General features: G+C 36.1%; 1 long non-coding RNA gene across 1 annotated transcript; it reads left to right on the top strand.

Annotated features, from left to right (window-relative positions):
- The first annotated feature begins 12,355 nt into the window (after positions 1 to 12,355).
- Positions 12,356 to 14,887, top strand: LOC116421130. Its single transcript, XR_004231437.1, has 3 exons — positions 12,356 to 13,057; positions 13,454 to 13,535; positions 13,789 to 14,887. It is a non-coding gene; the product is annotated as an uncharacterized LOC116421130 (long non-coding RNA).
- The last annotated feature ends 217 nt before the right edge of the window (positions 14,888 to 15,104 follow it).

The raw sequence follows: 15,104 nt of genomic DNA on the forward strand, positions 1-15,104 counted from the left end.
CCCCTGATCTTGTGTTCTGTAATAAATATCCTTTCTGAAAACTGCTTCTAGAATCTTTAATGTAACAGGTGGTCAGAAGCTTCGTTTTACTTCTTGCCCTGGCCAGACAGCAGCATCTCAGAGAGGGCGTGGTTCCCAGGATAGAGAAGGGAATCACAGTAGACTGAAAGGGAAAGGGGGGAGTGCTCCATTGTATCCTGCCATCACATCTGCAGAGTCTTAAGTTTTCCTTAGAGGCCTCTTTCCCTGGTGCTGACTAGGCCCAATGCTGTTTGGTTTATAGGCTCTTGACAAGATGACAGCCTATGGTGATGAGGGAGGCAGTTGAATACCCCAGACCCCCAGGGATCCCTTTCTTATGTTGCAGCCAAGTGCTGCTCAGTTGTGAGCTCAGGAAACAAAACATTCTTTGTTGCTTAAACTGAAATCATTCCCATGGCTGAGTGTTCTCCCAGTGGTCTTGTTATTAACAATACTTCCTCCTCCTCTTCCCCCACCAAGGCCTCTCTCCCCACTTTTCATCTCCCCTCCCCCTGTAAACCCCTTCCACTCCTCCCAGTTCCTTACTTCCTTGCCTTCTATGATTCCATCATGTTGTACCTTTGAAGCCTGATGTAGCTAACAGGATCTAGGCAAAGCTAGTGGCCCTGGAGACTTACTGGGAATAATCAAAGGCGAGGCAAACAGACTTGGAAATATTTGGCATATGTAGTTGCCATGAGAAATGTAGGCAGGCTACAGAAATACCATCCTGTCCACCTCGCCAGCTAAGGAAACAAACATTCAGCCTTCGATGGATAATGAATGATCCTGGGAGAACTTGAAAAATGCCAGGGAGACGGGCTTTCCCCTCTGCCAAAGGGTGGATTCATTCATCTGGAATAAGCTGAGTATTGCTCAAAGTTACTGACACACTGTTATTAATGATAATTATTTGTGGAGCACCCACAGTTTACTTGGACCTTACCAGGTACTGAAGAAAGGATGTACTCCCTTGACTTGGCCCTCAGCTGTAAATCAGACAGTAAAAACAACCCAGAGTTAAAAATACACCAGCTGGGAAAGTGGCGAAATCCCAGAGTGACTGCTTACAGTTGTGTTGGGGCCCAGGTGTCGGGGTAATTTGGAGGTAATTCTGGCATCAGGATTTCCCCAGTCACCCTGTGCATCTCTAATAAACAGGAATCAGAATGATTAAAAGCAGAGATGGGTCTGACTGCAGGAGGAGCTGAGTGGTGAGGTAGAAAGGGCACTGGCCCCGGGACAGAAGGCACGCCACATGTCATTTATTCAGGTTTCTGCTATCGATCATGGGGATGGTGGGTGGAGGACCAATGGCTGACTCTATGTAGACCTACCATTTCCCTTCCTGTTCATCACACTGAGTAAGGCTTAATAAATGAACATTATAAAGTACTCAGAAATGCCTCAAAGAAATAAATGTTTGAGCAGTGCAAGAGGAAGGTTGTTTTTGTTAAGAAAATAGAAATGAGCAGTTCTGAGCAACTGGGGAAATCAGAAAAGGAATAACTTCTCTGAGTAAAGAAGTCTTGACTGGGGTTAAGCCTTTTCAGAGATGGAAGGTAGAGAAGAGGGTAAAAAGAAAGGAAGAGGGAGAAAGGGAGAGAGGAGAGGGGGAAGACAGGGGAACAGGAGGGAGAAGGGAGGGAAGTTAACTGCTGAAGTTTCAGTATGGGAAAGATAGATTTATAATACAGGGTGCCTCAAGCCCAGGACTTTTCTCTTCAGTTTAGCCATTAAGAAAGCTGCTTCACACTCCTGGGTAATCTGCTGGGGGTAAATAACCAAATGGGGCACCTGAACAAGCCAATAGTGAAGTACTCAGTTTTTAGCAGACCTAAAACTTCCCAGTAATGGTGGGAATTTGCCCCCCAGCTATTCCAAGCGGGTAAGCAAGAATTATATAGGAGGGAAACGGAATTTTTTTTTTTTTTTGGAGAGTGGAAACCTCAAAACTGAACAGGGGAGCCTGGGAAAGAGAAGGAAGGAGAAAGGAAAAGAGGAGGGAAGTAAGGAAGGGAGTAGAAATAAAGGAGGGGAGAAAAGGAGAGAAGAGATAAGAAGGAAGAGAAGTAAAGATATGGGGAGAAGAAAAGAGGAAGGGGGAGTGAGAAAAAGGGAGCAGAGGGAGAAAACATCAATAGTGAATCAAGCTTGACAGCCAATCCACACCATTACTGGGCAGTTTGAGGTCCAGTTTGAAAGCTGAGTTCCTCACAGTTTGCTTGCTCAGGTGCCCCATTTGGTTATTTACCCCCAGCAAATTACCCAGGAGTGTGAAACAGCATTCTTAATGGCTAAACTGAAGAGAATAGCCCTGGGGAATGAGGCACCTTGTGTTGTAAATCAATCTCTCCCCTACAAAAAACTTCTGCAGTTAAACATTACAAGGTGAAGAGTTGCATCCCCTTGTGGGACATCCAGCGGTGATTACCATGTTAGCAGAGGATATTGTGTTTCTGTAAATGCTCTGAAGGAAGACAGGGATTTTCCTCTTGGGATTCTATTTCCTGCCTATGTAAGCACCTGCTTACATGAGGACTGGGAAGGTCCTCAGTTAGAATCTGTAATTGTTTTGGGGGTGGCCAATTTAGAAACAAAGGTACCAAAGCCTGGATTGAATGAATTTCTTCGTAATTTCATTTCTTATTCATACAGTGACAAGATAACAACAATAAAACACTTTCTTTCAGTAAATGGAGGATGGTTTGCTGTGCTTGGAAATGAATCAGGGTCCTAGTGTGGGGAGTAATTATTTCTCCTCAATTTTATTTTCGTTGAGTATTCCTGAACCAAGGCAAGGTAGATTGCTCATCTCCACAGTACAGTGGAGTTACACCTGCAAGAAATCACTCTGTGCAACTGTGTTAATGAGCTGAGAGCACTGTGTGTCCCATGATGATATCTTGAGAAAATGCAGACTCAAAATGAGCAAATCAAGGGTTGATTTTCATTTTGTCTGCACTTCATTGTTAGTTTTCGCTTTTTTGCTCAAGCCAAACCACAGGTAGTTTTGGTTTTATTTCCTGATGAATGGCCAATGGATTTGCTCACTATTTTACATTTCCCAGACTCCCTTGTTCACTTGTGAGGTTCCAACTCTCAAAAAAATAATTTCTGTTTCCCTCCTATATAATTCTTGCTTAGCTGTTTGGAATACCGGGGGGCCAAATAAAAGGCAGGCTGTGTTACCATTGCAGAAATCCATATAAAAGCTAATGATGTGGGAGCCTCCGAAGGTTTCAGAATCTGTGTTTAGTTTGGATGGGCATCCCTCAATTAAAATGCTTATCCAAAGCTCATCTACTAAGCACTTCACAAATCCCTTCACACCAACTGACCCACTTGTTCCATTCTCATCAACCCCCCATGTCCTTTAAAAGCTTTTTTCACTATTCCACCGATGACTTTTGTCTCTCTCAATGCAGTCTTTCCTTTCTATAAATTTTCCAGGACAAGGATTCCTAACCTTTTTTGTGTTTGTTGTCCTAGACCCCTTTAGCATCATACTTAAGCCTATGAACTCCTTCTTCAAATAATTTTTAAATGTGTAAACATATAGAGGATGGCAAAAAAAAAAAACCCAAATTATTTTAAATGCAGATATCAACAAATTTTTTTAAGCTTATGGAATCCAGGTTATAAATTCCTCTTTAGAGGATTGTCTCTAATGTATGAGACTTTTCTCCCTTTCTCTCATCTATGATCCATTCCAGAAATGAACTTTCCCCTTGGTATTTATTGAAACTTCTCATGGAATGGGTACATCTTTAGATGCTCAGATTCAGTTCATGAAATGTGGTTTTTGGTGATCTTCTCTGAAAGAAACAGAAAAAAATCTTTTTAATTGGGCTTCTCATAGAAATTTTTTTGCAAGTATCCTATATATTTATCTTGTGTGTAAAGTCATAGGCAATGTCAGCTGAGTATAAGTTCTGCCAATTTCTGCCATGTTGGAAAGGCTTCAAGTAGTATGCCGATAACTGAATACTGGAGAAATGTGACACCAACTGTCTTCATATATTTGAAAAATCATTTTGAGGGCTAAAGAATCAGGAATAATAGGTAGAAATTACAATGTCAGTGAGGAGTCTTTCTTGTGTCTAACAAACTAGATGTTCCTTTCAACTGTAAAATTCTATAGTTTTATGATCTGTATTTATAAGTACAGAGAAGTTTATCACTAGTAGGATTCAAGTTGATGAATTCTTTGCTCTTTGTAACTCATAATAATCAGAAAAGACATTAAAAATGATCCTCTATTTTATGTAACTTCCTGTTCTTCCACAATGATGGTAGTAGGGGTTTGAAAAGGGGAGTATACGGTATTAGGAGGCATTCAGGTTTTAGACCATCTTTATGCTTAAATCTTGGTATTTTAGATGTGAGACCTTTGACCAGTGAATTAACATACTCTCAGAAGAAGTGAACCACATAAATATTAATATTCTTATGAAAAATGAAACTAGGAGGCAAAAAGAAGTGATAGCTAAAGGGAAAAACCCTTGGAAAATCAAACAAAGGACTTGGTAGAATTGATTTAATCACATGCCAAAAAGTAACAACAATAAAATATTTATATATAGTATGACAGAAGCTAAGCATGGACAAACACCTATACCAAGATGTATACCAAGATAAAGTTGAAATGGCTTTATGATTTAGACATAAAGGGTAATGCTATAAGCAAATTAGGAGAAAAAGGGAGAGTCTACCTCTCAGATCTCTGGAGAAGGAAGGAATTTATGGCCAAAGAAAAACTAGAGAACATTATGAAATGCAAAATGCATAATTTTGATTATATTAAATTAAGAAGTTTTTGTATAAACAAAACCAATTTAGACAAGATTAGAAGGAAAGCAGAAAACTGGGGGAAAATTTTTACATCCAAAGGTTTTGATAAAAGCCTCATTTCTGAAATTATATATAGATAATTGACTCAAATTTATAAGAATACAAGCCATTCTCCAATTGATAAATGGTCAAAGAATATGAACAGATCATTTTCAGATGAAGAAATTAAAATCATTTCTAGTCATATGAAAAAGTGCTCTAAATCATGATTGATTAGACAAATGCAAATTAAGACAACTCTGAGGTACCACTACACACTTCTCAGATTGGCTAAGGTGACAGGAAAAGATAATGATAAATGTTGGAGGGGATGTGAAAAAACTGGGACACATTGTTGGTGGAGTTTTGAATTGATCCAACCATTCTGGAGAGCAATTTGGAATCATGCCCAAAGGGCTATTAAACTGTGTATATCCTTTGATTCAGCAGTGTTACTACTGGGCTTGTATCCCAAAAAAATCTTAAAGGAGGGAAAGGGACCCACATGTGCAAAAATGTTTGTGGCAGCCCTCTTTGTAGTGGCAAGAAACTGGAAACTGAGTGGATGCCCATCAATTGGAGAATGGCTGAATAATTTATGGTATATGAATATTATGGAATATTATTGCTCTGTAAGAAACAATCAGCAGGATGATTTCAGAAAGGCCTGGAGAGACTTAATGAACTGATGCTAAGTTAAGTGAGTAGAACCAAGAAAACATTATATACAGCAACAATAAGATTATATGATGATCAATTCTGATGGACGTGGCTCTTTTTGGCAATGGGTTGATTCAGGCCAGTTCTAATAAATTTGTCATGGGGAGGGCCATCTTCATCCAGAAAGGGTACTGCAGGGACTGAGTGTAGATCACAGCATACTATTTTTACCTTTTTGTTGTTGTTGTTTGCTTGCTTTTTTCATTTTTTCTCTTTTTGGCTTGATTTTTCTTGTGCAGCATGGTAAGTGTGGAGGTGCATATAGAGGAGTTGTACATGTTTAACATATATTGAATTGCTTGGTGTCCAGGAGAGGGGGTGAGTGGAGGGGAGGAAGGAAGAAAATTTTGGAACACAACGTTTTTCAAGGGTGGATGTTGAAAGCTATCTTTGCATTTGTTTTAAAAATAAAGGACTATTATTTTTTTTTTTTAATTAAATTAGGGGCAGCTAGGTGGCACAGTGTATAGAGTACCAGCTCTGAAGTCAGGAGGGCCTGAGTTCAAATCTGGTCTCAGACACTTAACACTTCCTAGCTGTGTGATGCTGGGCAAGTCACTGAACCCCAATTGCAGCAGCAAAATAAATAAATAAATAAACAAACAAAAATAAATAAATAAAATAAAATAAATTTTAAAAAAGATAAAAGAAAACTATTTTTGCATGTATTTAGAAAAAAATTAAATACTTAAAAAATTTAAAATAATTTAGGCCCACTTGATCATTTTCCATACAGTGATCACAGTAAATGTAGACAAAATGATTACCACAAAGATAATTGAAACCTATGTTTTAGTATCTCTTGCAGAGCATAAGAATGGAGAAGAATTTTCTTTAATCATTACAAGCTCATCAAACCAAGTCAATATGTATTTTTAAATCTTGTTACTTCAGTGTAAAGGTATGCAAATTGAGGAATGAAAAAAGTATGTATGAAAATAGAATTCATTTTTAAAAGAAAAAAGAGGGCAGAAGCTTGTAGTTTGAAGTCTTACCCAACTATTTAATAGAGTTTGAAAGTGCTAGACATGGTCAGTACCAAATGGTATTGAAGAAAAGTGAAAATAGTATCTTATAATGGTGGGGGTCATATCAGAATTAAAGTCTAAATGGAAAAAAATTTCTTATATAGTACGACATCATCTAGATGCTTCTCTTTGCAAATTGATAGTTTGCTAAGTATATCCAGGACCTAATATTAATTTTTACTGGAAAAAACAAATAGATGAAAAATGCCCATTATTGAGAGATATAGTTGAATAACCAATTTACTTAGTATATCACTAAATAAATATGGGTCAGACACAGTAAATAGACATGAATTTGGATGAAAAACTACAAAAATACTCCATGGTGCTTCTCTCTACCTGTAACTCCACCTGCTGTTCCCACCAAATAAATAGAATTATATTTTAACACAAATATTTTCCAGGTCATGCTGTATAATTACCAATTTTGAAACATTATCGTCTTTGAAAAATCAAAATTTCTTTTGACCTAAAAGACAATACATTTCAAAAACGTGTTGTGTTGTAGGTATTGGGCTTAGCACTAGGAATACCAAAAAAGACAAAAGATAATTCTTGCTCTTTAAGGACCTTATAGTGTAATGGGGGAAACAGCTAATGTTTGCAAGCTATGACTATATTTACATTTATATTTGTGAGAAATTGGAGATAATCAACAAAAAGAAGGCACCTGACATTAAGGGAGCTCAAGAAAGTCTTCTTGTAGAAAATGGGATTCTAGATGAGTTTTTCAGGAAGCCTGAAAAGCCAGAGTTGAGGAAGGAGAGTATTCCAGACATGGGGATTAATCAGCTAAAATGCCTAGAGTATGGAAAATGGTTAGACTGGCCATTTAATAGATATAAATAGACTATACTATATTTCTTGTATTGACCCATAACAATCCAACAAACATTAAGTAGCACGAAGGATGCCATTAAAGAATTTTATGAGCAGAAAATGAGCTGAGCCAGTTATATAGTTCTGTAGTAAGAGCAAGGGATTGATATCTACAAAGTGTTAGACATTCTGAAGAAAGGTTTTTATCAGTTTTGGTAGATGCTTTATAGAAGATCTATGAAAGAACATAGGTTGTAATAGCAAAACATAGTAAGTAATAATAATAGTAAGTGTAAGTAAGCTCAGTATAAAAGATGTGGAGAGGTTGTGACCAATGGAAGGAATCAATCAATTGACAAACATTTTTTAAGCACTTGCAAGACTGTGCTAAGCACTGGGGATATAAAGAGAGGCAAAACTATGGTTCCTGCCCTCAAGAAGCTTATCTTTTAGTAGAGGAGATAGCATGTACTAGATCGCTATATTCATTTCAAGATATAAACAGTATGAATGAACAGCAATGTCAGGCAGAAGAGACAGGATTGGGAGTGGGGAACCGACTGGGAAAGTCTTTGTGGAGTGATTTAAGCTGAATGTTGAAGGAAGCTAGTGAAACTAAGAGTCAGTAAAAGAAGAACATTATAGGTACAGAGGGACAATCACTATAAATGCATGAAGGTAGTAGGTAGAATGTCATGCTTGAGAAAAGGGGAGTTAGTCCAGTATACAGACTACTTCCATAGTCATAATCCACATAAATGAGACTATAAAACCATTGAAATGTAAAAGAATTTTGTGTTTGTTTATTGTCATACTTGTCTTGTTTCTTCTTCTAGTTTATTAAGTTCTTTGAGGGAGGGGATACTATATGATTCTTCTTTGTATCTCCTTTAGGATTCCAACACAGTAGGTATTTAATAAATACCTTTATTCATTTGATTATCATTTTAAGCACCAAACACTAATAGATTAAGTGCAGGGGGATTCAATGATAAGAATGAATCCCCTTATCTTCATTCAACTTACATTATGTGTATGATAATATGTACACAGACGAGTAAAACAAACTATAGCTAAAGTATAACAAGCATAATATGGGGGAGAGAACAAATGACTGGGGAGACAATAACAGACTTTGTTCTGTATCTGTTCTAGGATTTGGAACTGAACAGACCCTTCAAGGAAGCTGGAGATTCTATAAAGTATAGACAAGAATATAGTGCATTTCAAACATGGGAAAGACTTTGGGTAAAGGCACAGAATCAGAAAATGAAATGTAAAGGAAGAGTAGTCTAATCTGATTAGAATGTGGAGTACATGAAATAGATTATTGTGTAATATTCCTGGAAAGGTAATTTAGAATGATTATTAGAAACTTTAAATACTAATCAGAAAAGCTTCTATTGATCTGAGAGGCAATAAGAAACCAAAGGAGCTTCTTGAACAGAATCATCATGGTCAGACCTGTGCTTTAGGAATTCCAATTTGGCAGCTTTAGATAAGCTTTAGAATAAATGATTCTGAAGAAGTTAGGAAGAGATAAGCTTTAGAGAAAGATAATAATAATCTGTATTGGACATGTTGGGTTGGAGGTGCTTCTAAGACATTCATTGGTGCTGTATCAGGAAAGGTTATATCAATCTGGGAGTCATCTCCATAGAGACAATAGTTGAACCCATGTTTGCTGATTATCCAAAAGAAAGTAGAACTAGGAGAGGAAAGAATAGCTTTTAGGATAGAGCTTTAGGGAATGGGACATGAATGAGTCTGAGGAACAATCACTATGTCACAAATCTCCAGACAGGGAGGGAGATGCTCAGTGGTGTCAAGTGCTGAAGAGAGTTCAAGAAGAATAAGGACTAATAAAAACCATTTAATTTATCAATTAAGAGATCACATACTCTTGGAGAGAGCAATTTTAATTGAGTGATAAAGTCAGAAGCCAAATTGTGAAAGATTGAAAAGTGAGTCTTTTTTTCTTCCTAGGAGTTTATATGAAAACACACACACACACACACACATCATTGTTGACTTCATTTGTTCATGGACTCCATTCTCATTCAAATGAGAATGTCAATTATCATCTTATTTATTGTTACTTTGCACATTATTTCTAATGTTTGTAGTTCATCTTCTTGCATATTTTTCATCTAATAATCTTAAGCTTTCTTTTTGATTTCGCTGGAAGACCAATAATGCCTACAATGTTTTTCTGTTGATAGTACCCTAATTTTCCCTCCTTTCCTAGTTATAGGAGTATATCTTTAAGGAATAACAAGGTCATTTGAATGACATTTAAAAATTTTTTTTAAGATAGGAGAAACTTGGCCATTCTGGAAGGCAACAGAGAAAGGAATAATAGAAAAGGAAAGATTAAAAATTAGGGAAGATTAAAAGGATTGTTCTATGAAAGTGAGTGCTTAGTTGTGATCAGATAACATAAATTTGTAATGTAATAAATTTGTAACACCTGAAGTCTACATGGTTCTGTGCTTTCCTTCAACCCCATTTAGCTGCATGGAAACAAGAGTAGAGAAAACAGGTGGTGGGGATAATCCAACATTAAGAGTTTTAGAAAGGCAATGAAAAGACAAGGGGCACAAGGGATTTGAGGATAGAGAATAGTACTTACAGTTGGACAAATAATAAAGTCAAGATGGAGAATAAAGGAAAGGGAAGCTGGAACATGAGTGATGGCCTAAGAGATAACAAAGAGAAAGAGGTAGAGGTCACAGTGAGATCAGGAATACATTGAACTGAATTGAACCTTTAATCTACTGGAAATCTAACTGCTCTTTCTGTGTGCTAAGAAGAAGAAGTCTTCTGGGATGAAATCAAGCACATTTAGGAGGCGACCATCTATCATTCTCAGCTTATAGATAAGAGCAAGTATTAGTTCTCGTAACCCTGCCCCATAGCTTTAGGAGCAAAACTTATCAAATGGTTTGGATTGGGACCTTGGCTTATCTGGAATAGAGCTGAGTGATTAGGAAAATGAGTCAAATTTGATTTTACTTCTGACTTTTATTTTAAAAAATCAAAAACAGAAAAAAACATTCAAACTCTGAATAATTTAAACCCACTGCAATTAAGAATTCAGATTTTTCAGAGAGTCTTAAAAGGAAAGTTAGTATTACAAAAAAATAAAGCTCAATAGATTTGGACTCTATCATTGAGCATAATATGGCATATAATCCATGTCAGAAGCTTATTATATTATCCCCTTTGCAAACAATCTTCATTTTCCCTTAAGCTACAATAATGCAGATGGAGATATATATATATATAAATGTATATATATGTATATATATTTCAATAACCAAATAAAACCAGAGCTAAAAGTTCATGCTGCTTCAATTCAACCAGTTACATTAGTTAATAGGTATTCTTAATTTAGAATCTGTGAATTTATTTAATTTTTTTAAAAAATGAATTGAAATATAATTGATATCCTTTATGATCATATGTATTTTATTTTGTAAATTTAAACAACTTTTTTTTGAAAAGGAGTCCATGAACCTGATCAGTCTCCTAAAGGGATCCATGACACAAAAATGTTAAGAACCTTTGCTCTGGTATGTCTTATTCTAGTTGGAGTCAGAAATCCCATCATCAAACCAATAAAAGCTCTAGTTGGTACTGGTGGTAGGGGTTTGCAAGTGCAGATTTGATTTGAAAGAATCCCCTATAAATGGGGTGAATCAAGTTTGATAGAATCTTTAAGTTTAGTCACTCATATCTGTTCTTCTCTTCGCTTACATGAAGCTTTACATGCTAGATTTCCTATATGAAAATACCCACTTGAGGTAACTATTATTCTTGATCTGCATTCCTTAAATACTTTCTTTGTCAATTAAGGAATTCATTGTGTCTTTTTGTTAAACCAAAACAAAGGAACTCTGAGGTTTATATTTGACCTCTGACCTTTACTTTCTTGTGTGATCTTGGGCAGAAATCTATTGTTTCTGGGCCTTGTTTTTTCTCATCTATAAAATTAAGAGAATAGACTATGTACCTTTGAGGGCCCTCTTTCAGTTTTAGATCTCTGATATTATGGCATTTTGCTAATGTGAAATCTTACATATAAATTTTTATTTACTTTGGAGAGGGAACTGAAATTTACAGACTTCCAAAGTATTTTAATAAAAAAAGAGTGATTTTTAATCTGTGTTGCTACCAATGCACATTGTAAGCTCTAGATGAAAGGATGAATGAATAAAAAAAATTTATTAAGCATTTACTAAGTAGCAAACACCAGGCAAATTATTTGCAATAATAGTAAAACATTAGTACAATCCCTTTTCTTAAAGTGCTCATGTTCTATATGAGAAGGGCAGATCTACCTTCAGGGTTGATGGCAAGACCCAAGGATTCTTTAGGGAATTGGCAGGTCAAATGATAATACCCAAGAATCTGTAGGATATAGTTTCAGGGAAGCTGGTAAGATCTGATGGTTCCCCATCTTGAATATATGTAGGACTCAACTTGAAAAATGAAAAAACACTCTAAAAACAAATGTAAATTCTTTCTTCATTTCTCTCTTTGTACATAGTAAAATAGTAAAAAATATATATATATATAAAATTTTTCTGAAATGAATGATTAAATTTAACTACTGTGTTTTGGAATTTGAAGCCTTCTATGGGAATCCTTTCTGGAAGTGATCTATGAATGTTTTCAACTGGTATTACATTCATTATCCATGTTCAGAAGTTCTGGGCACTTCTGTTATGTTGTTACGATTTTTAATCCTATCTTGTTCTTCTGGGAAATCTATGATTAGGTTGTCCTTATGTATCCTGCCTTCAAAATTAATGCTTTGCTTGTATAGTGAGCATGTTGCTATAACCATTATTATTATTTTTAGTTTTTTTAGTTTGTCCTTCACTTATGTATTTTTGCATTCTCAATTTATTGTTTCTTTTGTTTCTTTGCTGAAATTTGCCATCACAGATTACAGTTCTTCTATTCTGCTTGTTATTTTTGCTGCGCAGAACATAAATTCTGCTCTCATAATTCTCATTTTCTTTTAAAGCAATCAGTTGTGTTTTGTGGTTCTATCTTCTCAAATCCCACAAGATCTGTCACACTAAATGTTGGATGATTTTTCTTTGTTTTGCAGTATTTATTCATTAATGTCTTAATATATTAGATCTGGTGGACATATTTCTTTCTCCTGTTAATATTTTCCTTGTTCATTGATCTACTTATATTCAAGGTCTTTGAATTTTCTTCTTGAGACCCTTGGTAATTCCAATCTCTTCCCCCCTTATTTTCTCTCTTGCTCACTTCCTTCTGACCGTAGTTTCCTTGAGAATGGAATTTCAATGTTTTAGCTTCCTCTTCCACTTGACAATTCACCAGCATAGTTCTGTTTCCCAGATGATTTTGGAAGGTCAGAACTAATCCCAGCTGGATGCTGAGTATTTTTTCTCAGGCTTATTATAGTGCTACATAACTTCCATAGACCATGTTCTGTCTGTCTTATCATTTTTCCTTTGTTCCTCAGTTCTCTGGCCTGCCATCAAAGTTCAGCAATCTGCCATGCTGATGGTAGGGAGCTAATTTTTATAGTTTGGATATCCAACATGCTGGAAGGAAGATGGAGTGGGATATGGCATTGAAAGTTCAGACAGGTAAGTATCCTGACCCTTTCCCTCTCTTCCTGACTGTTCTGAAGAGATCTTTTGTGGCACAGAATAATGCCTGTTAAGGTGCTGGATTTTATGGTCCTTATAGAGTTGGGAGCTCCATGACACTGGAAAGAGAAATCAGGGTGTGGAGTTATATATGTGGCAACCTCATGCCAGTACAAGGATTTTTTGGGGGACAGGTTTGTTGAGTGAGTTTGATTTAAATGTCATTTCATGGCTTTAAATTTTTTAAAATTTCTTTTGGATTCCAGTTGTCCTAATTCAAGGAGACATGATTGATGTTTGATGAATAGTTTCTGTTTTAGAAAGATATAAAAAGGTCAAGGGGAATCAGAGAAAATGTTCTAATCCTCCATCTTTTTTATCATAATTATATAGGTTTTTAAGGTTCGTGAAACACTCTCTAAAACTGGTCTCATAACAACCCAGTGAGGTCGATATTTTTCATAGACACACACCAGTAAGTATTTGAGGTTTTTCCTGATTCCAAGTCCAGTATTTTCCCCAGATTCAATTTTTAAACAAATATGGGAACATATACTCATTCATATTAATATATTCTACAATTAGAATGTATTTAGTATAGGGAAATATAGGAAAAGAAATCTCCTAAACCTGTTTTATTATAAGACTCAAGTGTATCTTCATGAGATGAGAGGAAATGGGCTATTTGGAAGCATGACTCCCATTTTTTTTTTTATCTGATCCCACAGGTATAATTTCACTGGATTATAGCATTTCCAGATGTCGATAAAACACTTATATGTGCTGAGAAGAAAGAACCAAGACAAAATGGAGGATGTAGCATGGGAGGAGTCTTAGAATGAGAGGCTTGCTGCTATTTTAAAATAAATGTTTTGTTTTGAACATGGGATAGAATATGGGAAAAATCATTACATATGAAATTATGAATCTATTATGTACAAAATTTGAAATGTTTAGTTAATGGGGATTCCATAATATCCCCCTTTTTGTGGGGAGGAAGGAGAGTGGCAATCTGGACATGTAATTTCATTTTTGTGGGGTATTCCAGATATGGAAATATCCTTTCCTCTATTGATTCAATTAGACTTTTCTGTAATTTATAGTTTTAGATAGTTATGTAAGTCCCTAAGGGATTAAGTAATTTGCCACTGGTCACCCACTCAGAGCATGTCGGAGGCAGGACTTGTAACTAGGATTGCATTGTTCTAAGGCCAATCTTCTATCCACCATGCTATCAACTATAGGAATAGCTATAAAGACTAGTTCTATGATTTCATAGGTTTAGGGAACCTTTTCTATCCATGTAGGTTTCTCCTTTCTCTGTTACTTATGGTCTTAGAAAAAGACCGAGAACAATAGGACCAAATAGAAACTGGGGATGACTAAATCATGTAGAAAGAGCCCTGCCTGCTACATACTCTATTCTATTATATTTTTATTAGTTTTAAAATTTTTCCCAATTATATTTAACATGGTTCTGGTTGTTCTGGGGAGTACAACCCAAGGGATTTGTGTTTGATGCCTGTGGCCTAGGGCACTGAGAATTTAAGTAACTTGCACAGTGACATATGACTTATATCATACTATTAATAACATGTTGCCTCCTCTCAAGGAGTATATTGTTCAATAAAACTCACTAGTTAAACATAAATTATTATAAGCTTATAGGATTTTGTACAGAAGGAAACTAAGTTATTGAGTAACAGTATCATAGATTTAGAGCTGAAAGCGACCTCTGAGGCCATCTAATCTTACCTTCTCTTTTTTTTCCTATTTCTTTTGCTCTTCTCCTCTTTTTCCTCCCTCTTCCTCTTCCTCCTCCCTTCCTTCTCTTCCCCCTTCCTTCTCTTCCTCCTCTCTTTCCCTCCCTCCTCTTCTTTCTTTTTCTCCTCCTTCTCCTTCTCAAGTAAAATGAACTCAGATCTTCCTGGGTCCAGGGCCGGTGCTCTATCTACTTTGTCATTTAGCTGCTTCTCTCTTTTAACAGATGAAGAGGCTGAACCTCAGAGAAGTTAAGTGACTTGTCTAAATTCACACAGACAGT

The sequence above is a fragment of the Sarcophilus harrisii genome, chromosome 1 (assembly GCF_902635505.1).
Source record: "Sarcophilus harrisii chromosome 1, mSarHar1.11, whole genome shotgun sequence".
Classification (NCBI taxonomy): Eukaryota; Metazoa; Chordata; class Mammalia; order Dasyuromorphia; family Dasyuridae; genus Sarcophilus; species Sarcophilus harrisii.